Raw genomic sequence first — 13,511 nt, 5'->3', positions numbered from 1 at the left:
TCCTTGTTCCGGGCCCGCTCAAATTTCAAATTGTCCATTTTAGTCTCTAGGGAGTGAACGATGGCAAACAGGACAGATGGAAATGGGACTCCATGTGGATTAGCCCTCATTTAGCATGAGGAGCATCTCAAATTGAAAACCAGAGATTTGCTGTTTCAGATAGAAGGTCGGTCAGACAAAACCTCCCCCGTGAGGGCAGGTCATTATCTGACAATCTCCTTCCAAGAGCTTAATTGAAGGTGGGCTGGAGAGGCCATTGTGATTATTTAGCACTCAGGGAACTGGGGCGGAGGGGGCACTTCCAGTGTTTGAGAAGGACTTTCCCCCTCTAATAGAGCCCAATTAAACTAGAGATTCTGTGACATTAAGGCAGAACAGATTTATTGGCGCTAACAAAAAGAGAAGCTGGAAAGCACACTCGCAGGAATCTCCTGGATCGTCAGAAACCATTGAGGGCTGATTGACAGGCCAGCATTTTAAGCCAGCTGTAGCCCTTGTAGAGTGCAGCACAACATTCCAATTGTGAATTCAATGGGGTGTGAAAACTGAAGAGCCTTCCAAGGGTGCAGGTGGCACACCAGGAGAAGGCAAAGGCTCTCCTGGCCACAGCTGCCACCTGCTCTAAGCAGTAGCTGGGAATCCAGAAGAACCTAAAGTTGCACCATGGCCTTAACTAGCAAAAGTGCAGAACCATCCAAGGGTGGTGACCTCCCTGCCCCTGGTGGCCCAAACAACCACAGCCACTCAGTCTTCTTAGAATGGAGCTGACATCTCTTCCACCCCAAACAACTTCCAGACATCAACAGCTTTATCTATGCAGCTTAGGGTTGAGGTGTAGAGTTGCCCATCATGGTGATACTGAACCCTGAACTAGCAGCTGATCTCACCCAGTAGTTTCATGAAGATGTTGAACAGGAAAGGAGAAGGAGAATGTCGAGCCTTGAGGCACCCCACACATCTGCGGGCACAATCTCTTCCCCGACCCTCTAACGCCGTCTGTAACTGGCCACTGGAGCACAGCACCACCCCCAAAAGGATGCTGTAGCCAATAGTATTGAGGTCTGCTGAGACCCCAAGGAGCACTGCAGCTGCACGAGAGGCCATCAGCAAGTGCAACCACAGCTCTACTCTGGTCTGAAAGACGCACAGACAAACCAAGCAATATTGGTGATTATCATTATTAGCTAGTATTGTTAACACACATTTGAACATAAACAAGCTCTGAATGATAGAAGCCTTTCCTTAAAAGAGTAAACTGCTGAACATAGCTAGTCTTCCCTGGCTGCATTCTACCAATCCTGCTTCCCAGCATTGGCCTTGAGTGGCTTCGCGTGGTCAGCCCCTTTTACTTGAGGCTGTAGATTCCAGCTGCCGCTTGCTTCTGCTGGGTCCATAAAACAGCCTTTAAATTGGCAAATTAAAGTGTAAAATCATTAATTGGGGTTGTTTTTTTCTTATTTATTTATTTGTATGCCACCTATTTTATTTTTAAAAAATAACTCAAGGCAGCAAACAGATGTAATACACCTTCCTCCAATGTATACAGAGTTAAATATATCTTCATATTTTACTAATATCATACAAATAATATCAATTCATAAATCCATAATGTCAATTCATTAATGAATATCCTGGTTTTTGTGCTGTTAAGGTTTAATTTCCCATCAGTATTTGAAATATCAGTTATGATTTTCTCTTTTTTTTATTAAAGTTTTACAAAAACAAAATTTTACAATATATCCCCAAATCCCTCCCACCCCAAACCCCCCCACTTCCCCGAGCTAAATACAGGATTATAGTTACAATAATCATATTCTAAATAAAAATTATGCATAATATACAATTAACCAAATTCATAATGCGCTTTAACTCTCTTTTAACATAACTACCAACAACGTACCAATAACAATATCCCACTAAAATCTACTCATAAGCTAAATGGTACTTTTTAGTCCCATATTTGTTTTGAATATACGGTAATTTATCCATCTCCTCCAAACTGAAATATATCTTTCCTGTGAATGATCCTTCAGATAAGCAGAAATCTTAGACATTTCTGCAAGATTTGAAACTTTAAACACCCATTCTTCTACAGTGGGCAAACTATCCTTCTTCCAATATTGTCCCACCAGTAACCATGCTGCCGTTATCATGTTCAACATCAAGTTAGTTTCTTTAACATCACAATCTACAACAATGCCCAATAAAAACAATTGCGGGGAAAACTTTATCTTTCTCTTAAAAATCTTTTGAATGTTCCACCAAATTTTAATCGAAAAAGCTTTTATATTTCTACAAGTCCACCACATGTGAAAATAGGTAGCTTCTAAACTACCACACCTCCAACATTTAGACTGTAAATTAGGATACATGTTGGACAACTTCTTGGGATCCAGATGCCATCTATAAAACATTTTATAAAAATTTTCTCTTAGATTTTGAGCCTGGGTAAATTTAACATTTCTGACCCAAATTATCTCCCAGGTGTCCAACGAGATTGGTTCCTGAATATTTTGTGCCCACTTTATCATGCAGTCTTTAACCAGTTCCGTTTCCGAATCCAATTCAATTAAAGCATTATATATCCTCTATATGTGCACAATTTGAATCTCTAATTTGCTTTACTAAATTTTGATCTGTAGTTGTGATGCCAACCTTTTGATCTGACTTCCACCTAGCTTTCAAATGGGTATATTGAAACCAAGAGTAACTTATGTTTTCTTGTCTTAACTCCTCTACTGGTTTAAGTTGCCAATCATTCCCTTGCAATCTAAGTAGTTCCTTATAAGAAACCATATCCATACTCACTCCCATAGATACGCCCTCTATCGCGTGTCCAGGAATTCCCCAAATCGGTATTTTATAATTTAACTTGTAATAATACTTTTTCCAGACACGCAATAAAGCACTTCTAAGAATATGGGATTTAAAAGCCCTGTCTGCCTTCTTATCATAAAGCAAGTATGCATGCCATCCATATATTAAATCCCATCCCTCAAGATGAAGTATTCTCTTGTTAGTTAGATTAAGCCAATCACCAACCCAGGTCAAGGCAACCGCATCATAGTACAATTTCAAATTTGGCGCCTTGAGTCACCCTCTTTCCCTGGCATCTTGTAAAATCTTGAATTTAACTCTTGGTTTTTTCCCCGCCCAGATAAATTTGTTAATACCCTTCTGCCATTGATCAAGGTTGGCATCCTTTTTCAATATAGGTATCATCTGAAACAGAAAGAGAAACTTTGGTAGAACATTCATTTTAACAACTGCAATTCTTCCCAGTAATGATAATTGTAATTTTTTCCAATTATTTAAGTCCCTTTGTACCTTCAACCATAGTGTTTCATAATTATTCTTATACAATTTTACATTTGAGGCTGCAATATGTACCCCTAGATATTTAACCTTCTTCACTATTTCAAAACCTGTTAATTTAGATAACATATCCCTTTCACTCATAGATAAATTCTTGGATAATATCTTAGTCTTATTACTATTCACCTTAAACCCAGAAACCTTACCATACTGAGTTATAATTTCCATCAAGTCTATAACCGACTGTAACGGTTGGGATACTGTCACAACCAAGTCATCAGCAAAAGCTCTCAATCTATAATCATTCTGTTTTATTTTAATTCCCTTTATCAAAGAGGACTCTCAAATTTTAATTAGTAAAATCTCTAATGTTAAAACAAACAATAATGGTGATAGGGGGCAACCCTGTCTTGTACCTTTTTCAATTTTAAAAGTCTCTGTTAATCCCCCATTAACTATAATTTGTGCAGTTTGTTGTTGATATATAGCAGACATGTCAAACACAAGGCCCGGGGGCCGGATCCGGCCCACGAAGTGGTTTCATGCGGCCCGCAAAGCCATCCTGGAAACAGGGAGGGAATGGCCCCCGCTGCCTTGGCCCTGGCCCAGAGACCCTCCTTCTGCCAGAGACCCCCAGATCTGTCCCACTCCTGCCCAGGCCCCCACAGGCACCCTTGATGCGAACCATGTAGAGCTAGCCACGCCCACCCAGTAGGCCATACGCACTCTAGCCACGCCCACCCAGTAGGCCACGCCCACCCAGGCCACACCCACCCGGCCCCCTGAGGGCAACCGCAATGCTGATGAATGAAATTGAGTTTGACACCCCTGATATATAGCTTTAATAGCATGTAGAAAACCTTCTCCAAAATTCATCTCCTCAACAACTCTTAATAAAAATTGCCAATTCAATTGGTCAAAGGCTTTCTCTGCATCCAAAAATATCAATGCTGCGGAGACTTGGTTGTTCTTATCCAAACATTCAAGCAAGTTAACAATTTGTCTTACATTATATTTCATATACCTCCCAGATATAAATCCCGATTGATCACTATGAATCATTTGTTTCAAAACTTGTATTAATCTATTAGCCAATACTTTAGCAAAAATCTTATAATCTGTATTTAAAAGCGATATAGGTCTATAATCCATCTTGATCCTCCTTTGGGATCAATGATACAAAAGCTGTCCTCCATGATGGAGGAACTGTGCCTCCAGTCTGAATTTCATTAAACAAAATCTTTAAGGGTTCAATCATTTCAGGCAACAACTTTTTATAATAAATTGCTGTTAATCCATCTGTTCCCGGAGCTTTGCCCAATTTCAACTGTTTAATAGCTAAAGAAATTTCTTCTGATGTAATTGGGCAATTCATCTCAAGTTGTTGTTCTTGTGAAAGTCTTGGAAAATGAGCTCCCTGTAAATACTTGTCTACATCTAAAGCTTGTATATTCTCTTTAGAATATAATTTCGAGTAAAAATCTAGAAAACTCCTCTTAATCAAATTTTGTTGATAGACTTCTTTTCCTTTATATTCTATTTTGTCTATAGTATGTAATTTCTGTTTCTTCCTTAATTGATAAGCCAACCATCTACCAGGCTTATTGGCGTTACAAAAAGTATTGTGTTTGGCATAACGCAAATTAGTTGCTACTTGATCAGCCAATAGCATATTAAATTGTTCTTTCAATAAATGTATTGAGATCTTTAAATTATTATCCAATGGATTCAAAATGAACTTTTTCTCCTTAGTTTTAATCTCTTCCTCAATATCTAAACGTTTTTGCACTTGCTTACGCCTATAAGCATTATTCATATAAATCAAAACCCCTCTCATATAGGCTTTACTAGCATCCCAAACCATTTCCATCGAGGTACCTTTCTGCATATTCGTGACAAAAAATTCTTTCATATGTTCTCTACATTTCTGCAAGAACAAGTCATTTGTAAATAAATTCTCATTCAGCTTCCAGGATCTCCTACTAGTGTCTTCAGCAAAGAACTCCAACCAAACAGGACTATGGTCAGACATTGTCCTAGGAAAAATCTTAACATTCTTAACCGAAGAAGAAAGATCAGTAGTAATCAAAATGAAGTCAATCCTGGAAAAAGATTTATGTATATCCGAAAAAAAAGTAAAATCTCTGTCTGTCATATTCCTTTCCCGCCATACATCTCTTAATTCCAGATCTTCCTTCAAATCAAAAAAAGCTTTAGGCAATTTTGAATTAAAAAAGTTTTTAGAAGGTTTAATTTCCCATCAGTATTTGAAATATCAGTTATGATTTTCTCAATATTAATTACCGTATATACTTGAGTATAAGCCGAATTTTTCAGCCCACTTTTTGGGCTAAAAATCCACTTCGGCTTATACTCCAGTCAACAAAAAAAAAAGAACTGTCCCTTCGTTCGGAACAGGCTGCTGAGAGAAGGGAGGGCTGGGCTCCCCACGGCTGCCTCAGCAGTTGGCGCAGCCGCGGGTCCGGCGTTCGCCGCCGAACAGCTGATGGGCGCGGGCGTGGCCGGGCTGTCTCCGGAGCCGGGCGGGTTCCACCGGCTGGGCTCCCCACGGCTGCCTCAGCAGTTGGCGCGGCCGTGGGTCCGGCTTTCGCCCGCCGAACAGCTGATGGGCGCGGGCGCAGCTGGGCCTTCTCTGATGCTGGGTAGTTGCCACCGGTCGTGCTCCCCCGATCCCCACTGTGTTGTCGAGCCCGTAGGGCTTGACATCTGGCAGCACATCCCGCAGGGAAGGTCTGCTAGGGAGGCGGCAGTCAAGCGTTGTTTCCCTCCTCGTGCGTGTGTGTGTGTCAGACCCGCGGGAATGGCTGGCAAGGAAGCGGCGTCCCCCCCTCCTGTGTGTTGGGCCCACGGGGCTTGACACACAGAGAAACGCAAATGCCGGACTGCCGCCACCTTTACTAGCCATTCCTGCGGGTCTGACACATACACACACACACACACACACACACGCACGAGGGGGAGAAACAACGCTGGACTGCCGCCACCTCTGCCAGCCCTGCAAGCCTCTGCCGGGGCGGAGGGCGACAGCGGCCGCGGCGACCGGAGAAGGGAGCCGGAGGACTCGCAGCAGTCCTTAAGGCGTTGGTTGTTATGACTGGGCGAGAAGCGCGCGCACTGGAAGGGGCTGGCTGGAGGGCGCTGCCTCGGCGCCTCGCATTCCTTTGTTCTGCGGAGGGGGCGGGGGGGAATAAAGGCGGCAGGCAGCGCTCCAGTGAGGGGGAGGGGGAGAATAGGAGAACGTAAGCCCTGCTGGCTCGGGCAGGAGTAAATAAAGCTGGATAACAGTTGTTTTGTACGGACGGAGCGAGAGCAGAACAAGCTGGCCGGAGGGAGGTCACGTAGCGTGTGTACTCGCGCTGTTCTTTTTATAATAAATTGCTGTTAATCCATCTGTTCCCGGAGCTTTGCCCAATTTCAACTGTTTAATAGCTAAAGAAATTTCTTCTGATGTAATTGGGCAATTCATCTCAAGTTGTTGTTCTTGTGAAAGTCTTGGAAAATGAGCTCCCTGTAAATACTTGTCTACATCTAAAGCTCTTTAGAATATAATTTCGAGTAAAAATCTAGAAAACTCCTCTTAATCAAATTTTGTTGATAGACTTCTTTTCCTTTATATTCTATTTTGTCTATAGTACGTAATTTCTGTTTCTTCCTTAATTGATAAGCCAACCATCTACCAGGCTTATTGGCGTTACAAAAAGTATTGTGTTTGGCATAACGCAAATTAGTTGCTACTTGATCAGCCAATAGCATATTAAATTGTTCTTTCAATAAATGTATTGAGATCTTTAAATTATTATCCAATGGATTCAAAATGAACTTTTTCTCCTTAGTTTTAATCTCTTCCTCAATATCTAAACGTTTTTGCACTTGCTTACGCCTATAAGCATTATTCATATAAATCAAAACCCCTCTCATATAGGCTTTACTAGCATCCCAAACCATTTCCATCGAGGTACCTTTCTGCATATTCGTGACAAAAAATTCTTTCATATGTTCTCTACATTTCTGCAAGAACAAGTCATTTGTAAATAAATTCTCATTCAGCTTCCAGGATCTCCTACTAGTGTCTTCAGCAAAGAACTCCAACCAAACAGGACTATAGTCAGACATTGTCCTAGGAAAAATCTTAACATTCTTAACCGAAGAAGAAAGATCAGTAGTAATCAAAATGAAGTCAATCCTGGAAAAAGATTTATGTCTATCCGAAAAAAAAGTAAAATCTCTGTCTGTCATATTCCTTTCCCGCCATACATCTCTTAATTCCAGATCTTCCTTCAAATCAAAAAAAGCTTTAGGCAATTTTGAATTAAAAAAGTTTTTAGAAGGTTTAATTTCCCATCAGTATTTGAAATATCAGTTATGATTTTCTCAATATTAATTACCGTATATACTTGAGTATAAGCCGAATTTTTCAGCCCACTTTTTGGGCTAAAAATCCACTTCGGCTTATACTCCAGTCAACAAAAAAAAAAGAACTGTCCCTTCGTTCGGAACAGGCTGCTGAGAGAAGGGAGGGCTGGGCTCCCCACGGCTGCCTCAGCAGTTGGCGCAGCCGCGGGTCCGGCGTTCGCCGCCGAACAGCTGATGGGCGCGGGCGTGGCCGGGCTGTCTCCGGAGCCGGGCGGGTTCCACCGGCTGGGCTCCCCACGGCTGCCTCAGCAGTTGGCGCGGCCGTGGGTCCGGCTTTCGCCCGCCGAACAGCTGATGGGCGCGGGCGCAGCTGGGCCTTCTCTGATGCTGGGTAGTTGCCACCGGTCGTGCTCCCCCGATCCCCACTGTGTTGTCGAGCCCGTAGGGCTTGACATCTGGCAGCACATCCCGCAGGGAAGGTCTGCTAGGGAGGCGGCAGTCAAGCGTTGTTTCCCTCCTCGTGCGTGTGTGTGTGTCAGACCCGCGGGAATGGCTGGCAAGGAAGCGGCGTCCCCCCCTCCTGTGTGTTGGGCCCACGGGGCTTGACACACAGAGAAACGCAAATGCCGGACTGCCGCCACCTTTACTAGCCATTCCTGCGGGTCTGACACATACACACACACACACACACACACACGCACGAGGGGGAGAAACAACGCTGGACTGCCGCCACCTCTGCCAGCCCTGCAAGCCTCTGCCGGGGCGGAGGGCGACAGCGGCCGCGGCGACCGGAGAAGGGAGCCGGAGGACTCGCAGCAGTCCTTAAGGCGTTGGTTGTTATGACTGGGCGAGAAGCGCGCGCACTGGAAGGGGCTGGCTGGAGGGCGCTGCCTCGGCGCCTCGCATTCCTTTGTTCTGCGGAGGGGGCGGGGGGGAATAAAGGCGGCAGGCAGCGCTCCAGTGAGGGGGAGGGGGAGAATAGGAGAACGTAAGCCCTGCTGGCTCGGGCAGGAGTAAATAAAGCTGGATAACAGTTGTTTTGTACGGACGGAGCGAGAGCAGAACAAGCTGGCCGGAGGGAGGTCACGTAGCGTGTGTACTCGCGCTGTTCTTTTTATAATAAATTGCTGTTAATCCATCTGTTCCCGGAGCTTTGCCCAATTTCAACTGTTTAATAGCTAAAGAAATTTCTTCTGATGTAATTGGGCAATTCATCTCAAGTTGTTGTTCTTGTGAAAGTCTTGGAAAATGAGCTCCCTGTAAATACTTGTCTACATCTAAAGCTCTTTAGAATATAATTTCGAGTAAAAATCTAGAAAACTCCTCTTAATCAAATTTTGTTGATAGACTTCTTTTCCTTTATATTCTATTTTGTCTATAGTACGTAATTTCTGTTTCTTCCTTAATTGATAAGCCAACCATCTACCAGGCTTATTGGCGTTACAAAAAGTATTGTGTTTGGCATAACGCAAATTAGTTGCTACTTGATCAGCCAATAGCATATTAAATTGTTCTTTCAATAAATGTATTGAGATCTTTAAATTATTATCCAATGGATTCAAAATGAACTTTTTCTCCTTAGTTTTAATCTCTTCCTCAATATCTAAACGTTTTTGCACTTGCTTACGCCTATAAGCATTATAACAGCTGATGGGCGCGGGCGTGGCCGGGCTGTCTCCGGAGCCGGGCGGGTTCCACCGGCTGGGCTCCCTACGGCTGCCTCAGCAGTTGGCGCGGCCGCGGGTCCGGCGTTCGCCTGCTGAACAGCTGATGGGCGCGCGCGTGGCCGGGCTGTCCCCAGAGCCGGGCGGGTTCCACCGGCGTTCGCCCGCCGAACAGCTGATGGGCGCGGGCGTGGCCGGGCTGTCTCCGGAGCCGGGCGGGTTCCACCGGCTGGGCTCCCCATGGCTGCCTCAGCAGTTGGCACGGCCATGGGTCTGGCGTTCGCCCGCCGAACAGCTGATGGGCGCGGGCGTGGCCGGGCTGTCTCCGGAGCCGGGCGGGTTCCACCGGCTGGGCTCCCCACGGCTGCCTCAGCAGTTGGCCCGCCCGCGGGTCCGGCGTTCACCCGCCGAACAGCTGATGGGCGTGGGCGTGGCCGGGCTGTCCCCAGAGCCGGGCGGGTTCCACCGGCGTTCGCCCGCTGAACAGCTGATGGGCCCGGGCGTGGCCGGGCTGTCCCCAGAGCCGGGCGGGTTCCACCGGCGTTCAGCGTTCGCCCGCCGAACAGCTGATGGGCGCGGGCGTGGCCGGGCTGTCCCTAGAGCCAGGCGGGTTTCACCGGCGTTCGGCGTTCGCCCGCCGAACAGCTGATGGGCGCGGGCGTGGCTGGGCTGTCTCCGGAGCCGGGCGGGTTCCACCGGCTGGGCTCCCCACGGCTGTCTCAGCAGTTGGCCCGCCCGCGGGTCCGGCATTCGCCCGCCGAACAGCTGATGGGCGTGGGCGTGGCTGGGCTGTCCCCAGAGCCGGGCGGGTTCCACCGGCGTTCGCCCGCCGAACAGCTGATGGGCGCGGGCGTGGCCAGGCTGTCCCCAGAGCCGGGCAGGTTCCACCGGCGTTCGGCGTTCGCCCGCCGAACAGCTGATGGGCGCGGGCGTGGCCGGGCTGTCTCCGGAGCCGGGCGGGTTCCACCGGCTGGGCTCCCCATGGCTGCCTCAGCAGTTGGCACGGCCATGGGTCTGGCGTTCGCCCGCCGAACAGCTGATGGGCGCGGGCGTGGCCGGGCTGTCTCCGGAGCCGGGCGGGTTCCACCGGCTGGGCTCCCCACGGCTGCCTCAGCAGTTGGCCCGCCCGCGGGTCCGGCGTTCACCCGCCGAACAGCTGATGGGCGTGGGCGTGGCCGGGCTGTCCCCAGAGCCGGGCGGGTTCCACCGGCGTTCGCCCGCTGAACAGCTGATGGGCCCGGGCGTGGCCGGGCTGTCCCCAGAGCCGGGCGGGTTCCACCGGCGTTCAGCGTTCGCCCGCCGAACAGCTGATGGGCGCGGGCGTGGCCGGGCTGTCCCTAGAGCCAGGCGGGTTTCACCGGCGTTCGGCGTTCGCCCGCCGAACAGCTGATGGGCGCGGGCGTGGCTGGGCTGTCTCCGGAGCCGGGCGGGTTCCACCGGCTGGGCTCCCCACGGCTGTCTCAGCAGTTGGCCCGCCCGCGGGTCCGGCATTCGCCCGCCGAACAGCTGATGGGCGTGGGCGTGGCTGGGCTGTCCCCAGAGCCGGGCGGGTTCCACCGGCGTTCGCCCGCTGAACAGCTGATGGGTGCGGGCGTGGCCGGGCTGTCTCTGGAGCCGGGCAGGTTCCACCGGCTGAGCTCCCCACGGCTGCCTCAGCAGTTGGCGTGGCCGCGGGTCCGGCGTTCGCCCGCCGAACAGCTGATGGGCGCGGGCGTGGCCGGGCTGTCCCCAGAGCCGGGCGGGTTCCACCGGCGTTCAGCGTTCGCCCGCCGAACAGCTGATGGGCGCGGGCGTGGCCGGGCTGTCCCCAGAGCCAGGCGGGTTTCACCGGCGTTCGGCGTTCGCCCGCCGAACAGCTGATGGGCGCGGGCGTGGCCGGGCTGTCTCCGGAGCCGGGCGGGTTCCACCGGCTGGGCTCCCCACGGCTGCCTCAGCAGTTGGCGCGGCCGTGGGTCTGGCTTTCGCCCGCCGAACAGCTGATGGGCGCGGGCGCAGCTGGGCCTTCTCTGATGCTGGGTAGTTGCCACCGGTCGTGCTCCCCCGATCCCCACTGTGTTGTCGAGCCCGTAGGGCTTGACATCTGGCAGCACATCCCGCAGGGAAGGTCTGCTAGGGAGTCAAGCGTTGTTTCCCTCCTCGTGCGTGTGTGTGTGTCAGACGCGCGGGAATGGCTGGCAAGGAAGCGGCGTCCCCCCCTCCTGTGTGTCGGGCCCACGGGGCTTGACACACAGAGAAACGCAAATGCCGGACTGCCGCCACCTTTACTAGCCATTCCTGCGGGTCTGACACACACACGCACGAGGGGGAGAAACAACGCTGGACTGCCGCCACCTCTGCCAGCCCTGCAAGCCTCTGCCGGGGCGGAGGGCGACGGCGGCTGCGGCGACCGGAGAAGGGAGCCGGAGGACTCGCAGCAGTCCTTAAGGCGTTGGTTGTTATGACTGGGCGAGAAGCGCGCGCACTGGAAGGGGCTGGCTGGAGGGCGCTGCCTCGGCGCCTCGCATTCCTTTGTTCTGCGGAGGGGGCGGGGGGGGAATAAAGGCGGCAGGCAGCGCTCCAGTGAGGGGGAGGGGGAGAATAGGAGAACGTAAGCCCTGCTGGCTCGGGCAGGAGTAAATAAAGCTGGATAACAGTTGTTTTGTACGGACGGAGCGAGAGCAGAACAAGCTGGCCGGAGGGAGGGATGCGTCTCCAGTCACGTAGCATGTGTACTCGCGCTGTTCAACGCAGGAGAGAGGGTGGGCGGAGAGCTCCTCCCTGCTTCCCTCTCCCGGCTCCTTTTTGCCTTGCAAAATGGAACTGGGTTAAGCCAGCCGAGAGCAGGCGCTTTCCCCCTCCCCAGCCGGCCTGAGGGACCCCTGCCCCCTTTGTGCCTTTTGCCTTGCCGGAATGTCGCCAAGGCACTCGGCCGACTTGCCCTGCAGTCTGCGTCTCCTTGGAAGTCCAATACCTCTGGAAATCTCCACGTTGGAGAAGCGGCAGAGGCTTGCAGGGCTGGCAGAGGTGGCGGCAGTCCAGCGTTGTTTCTCCCCCTCGTGCGTGTGTGTGTCAGACCCGCAGGAATGGCTAGTAAAGGTGGCGGCAGTCCGGCATTTGCGTTTCTCTGTGTCAAGCCCCGTGGGCCCAACACACAGGAGGGGGGGACGCCGCTTCCTTGCCAGCCATTCCCGCGGGTCTGACACACACACACACACACGCGAGGGAAACAACGCTTGACTGCCGCCTGCTGAGGCAGCCGTGGGGAGCCTAGCCGGTGGAACCTGCCCGGCTCCGGAGACAGCCCGGCCACGCCCGCGCCCATCAGCTGTTCAGCAGGCGAACGCCGGACCCGCGGCCGCGCCAACTGCTGAGGCAGCCGTAGGGAGCCCAGCCGGTGGAACCCGCCCGGCTCCGGAGACAGCCCGGCCACGCCCGCGCCCATCAGCTGTTCAGCAGGCGAACGCCGGACCCGCGGCCGCGCCAACTGCTGAGGCAGCCGTAGGGAGCCCAGCCGGTGGAACCTGCCCGGCTCCGGAGACAGCCCGGCCACGCCCGCGCCCATCAGCTCTGTCGGCGGGCAAACGCCGGACCCACAGCCGCACCCACGGTCGGGGGGGTGAACGGGGGCGGCTGGGAGAAGGCTGGAGATGGCTGGGAGAAGGCTGGAGATGGCTGCCGGTGGTCGTGCAGCTCCATCAGCTGAGAGGCGGCAAGAAACAGCCACCGGCGGAGTCAACGAGCAGCTCGTCGTGGCACAGAATATAGATATGTTGCTAAGAAGGGGCCAAGCTTATACTTATACTCGGCTTATACTCGAGTCAATAACTTTTTCCAGTTTTTTGGGGTAAAATTAGGGGTCTCGGCTTATACTCGAGTCAGCTTATACTCAAGTATATACGGTACATTTATATAGCTAAAGGTTTTATTCATATCAATCCTCCTCTTATCTTCATATTTCCCATATCAAAAAAAGAAAAAATGCAATCTTAGTTCTAAATCATATCTTTCATTATAAAAGCCTTATCAGGGTGATAAGTGTGCCAAAATATTTTGCTTTATTGCCAGCTGTTCTCCCCAGCTAGGAAGCAGATTATAGTGCTATACACAAATCCACCACTAGATGTCATTCCATTTTCCACTCTAAAACAAAGGATTGATTTCTTATATTTCGCGTCAATG

The 13,511-nt window shown here is 50.5% G+C and overlaps 1 protein-coding gene across 5 annotated transcripts in view; it reads left to right on the top strand.

The window, feature by feature from the left end:
• Positions 1–13,511, top strand: part of SETD6 (SET domain containing 6, protein lysine methyltransferase) — a 43,668-nt gene that overhangs the window by 8,096 nt on the left and 22,061 nt on the right. The gene's annotated exons all lie outside the window — the stretch shown is intronic.

This window comes from Vipera ursinii (genome assembly GCF_947247035.1).
Source record: "Vipera ursinii genome assembly, chromosome: 10".
Taxonomy (NCBI): Eukaryota; Metazoa; Chordata; class Lepidosauria; order Squamata; family Viperidae; genus Vipera; species Vipera ursinii.
The sequence above is the reverse complement of the archived record's forward strand: the minus strand, read 5'-3'. Positions and strand labels throughout refer to the sequence as shown.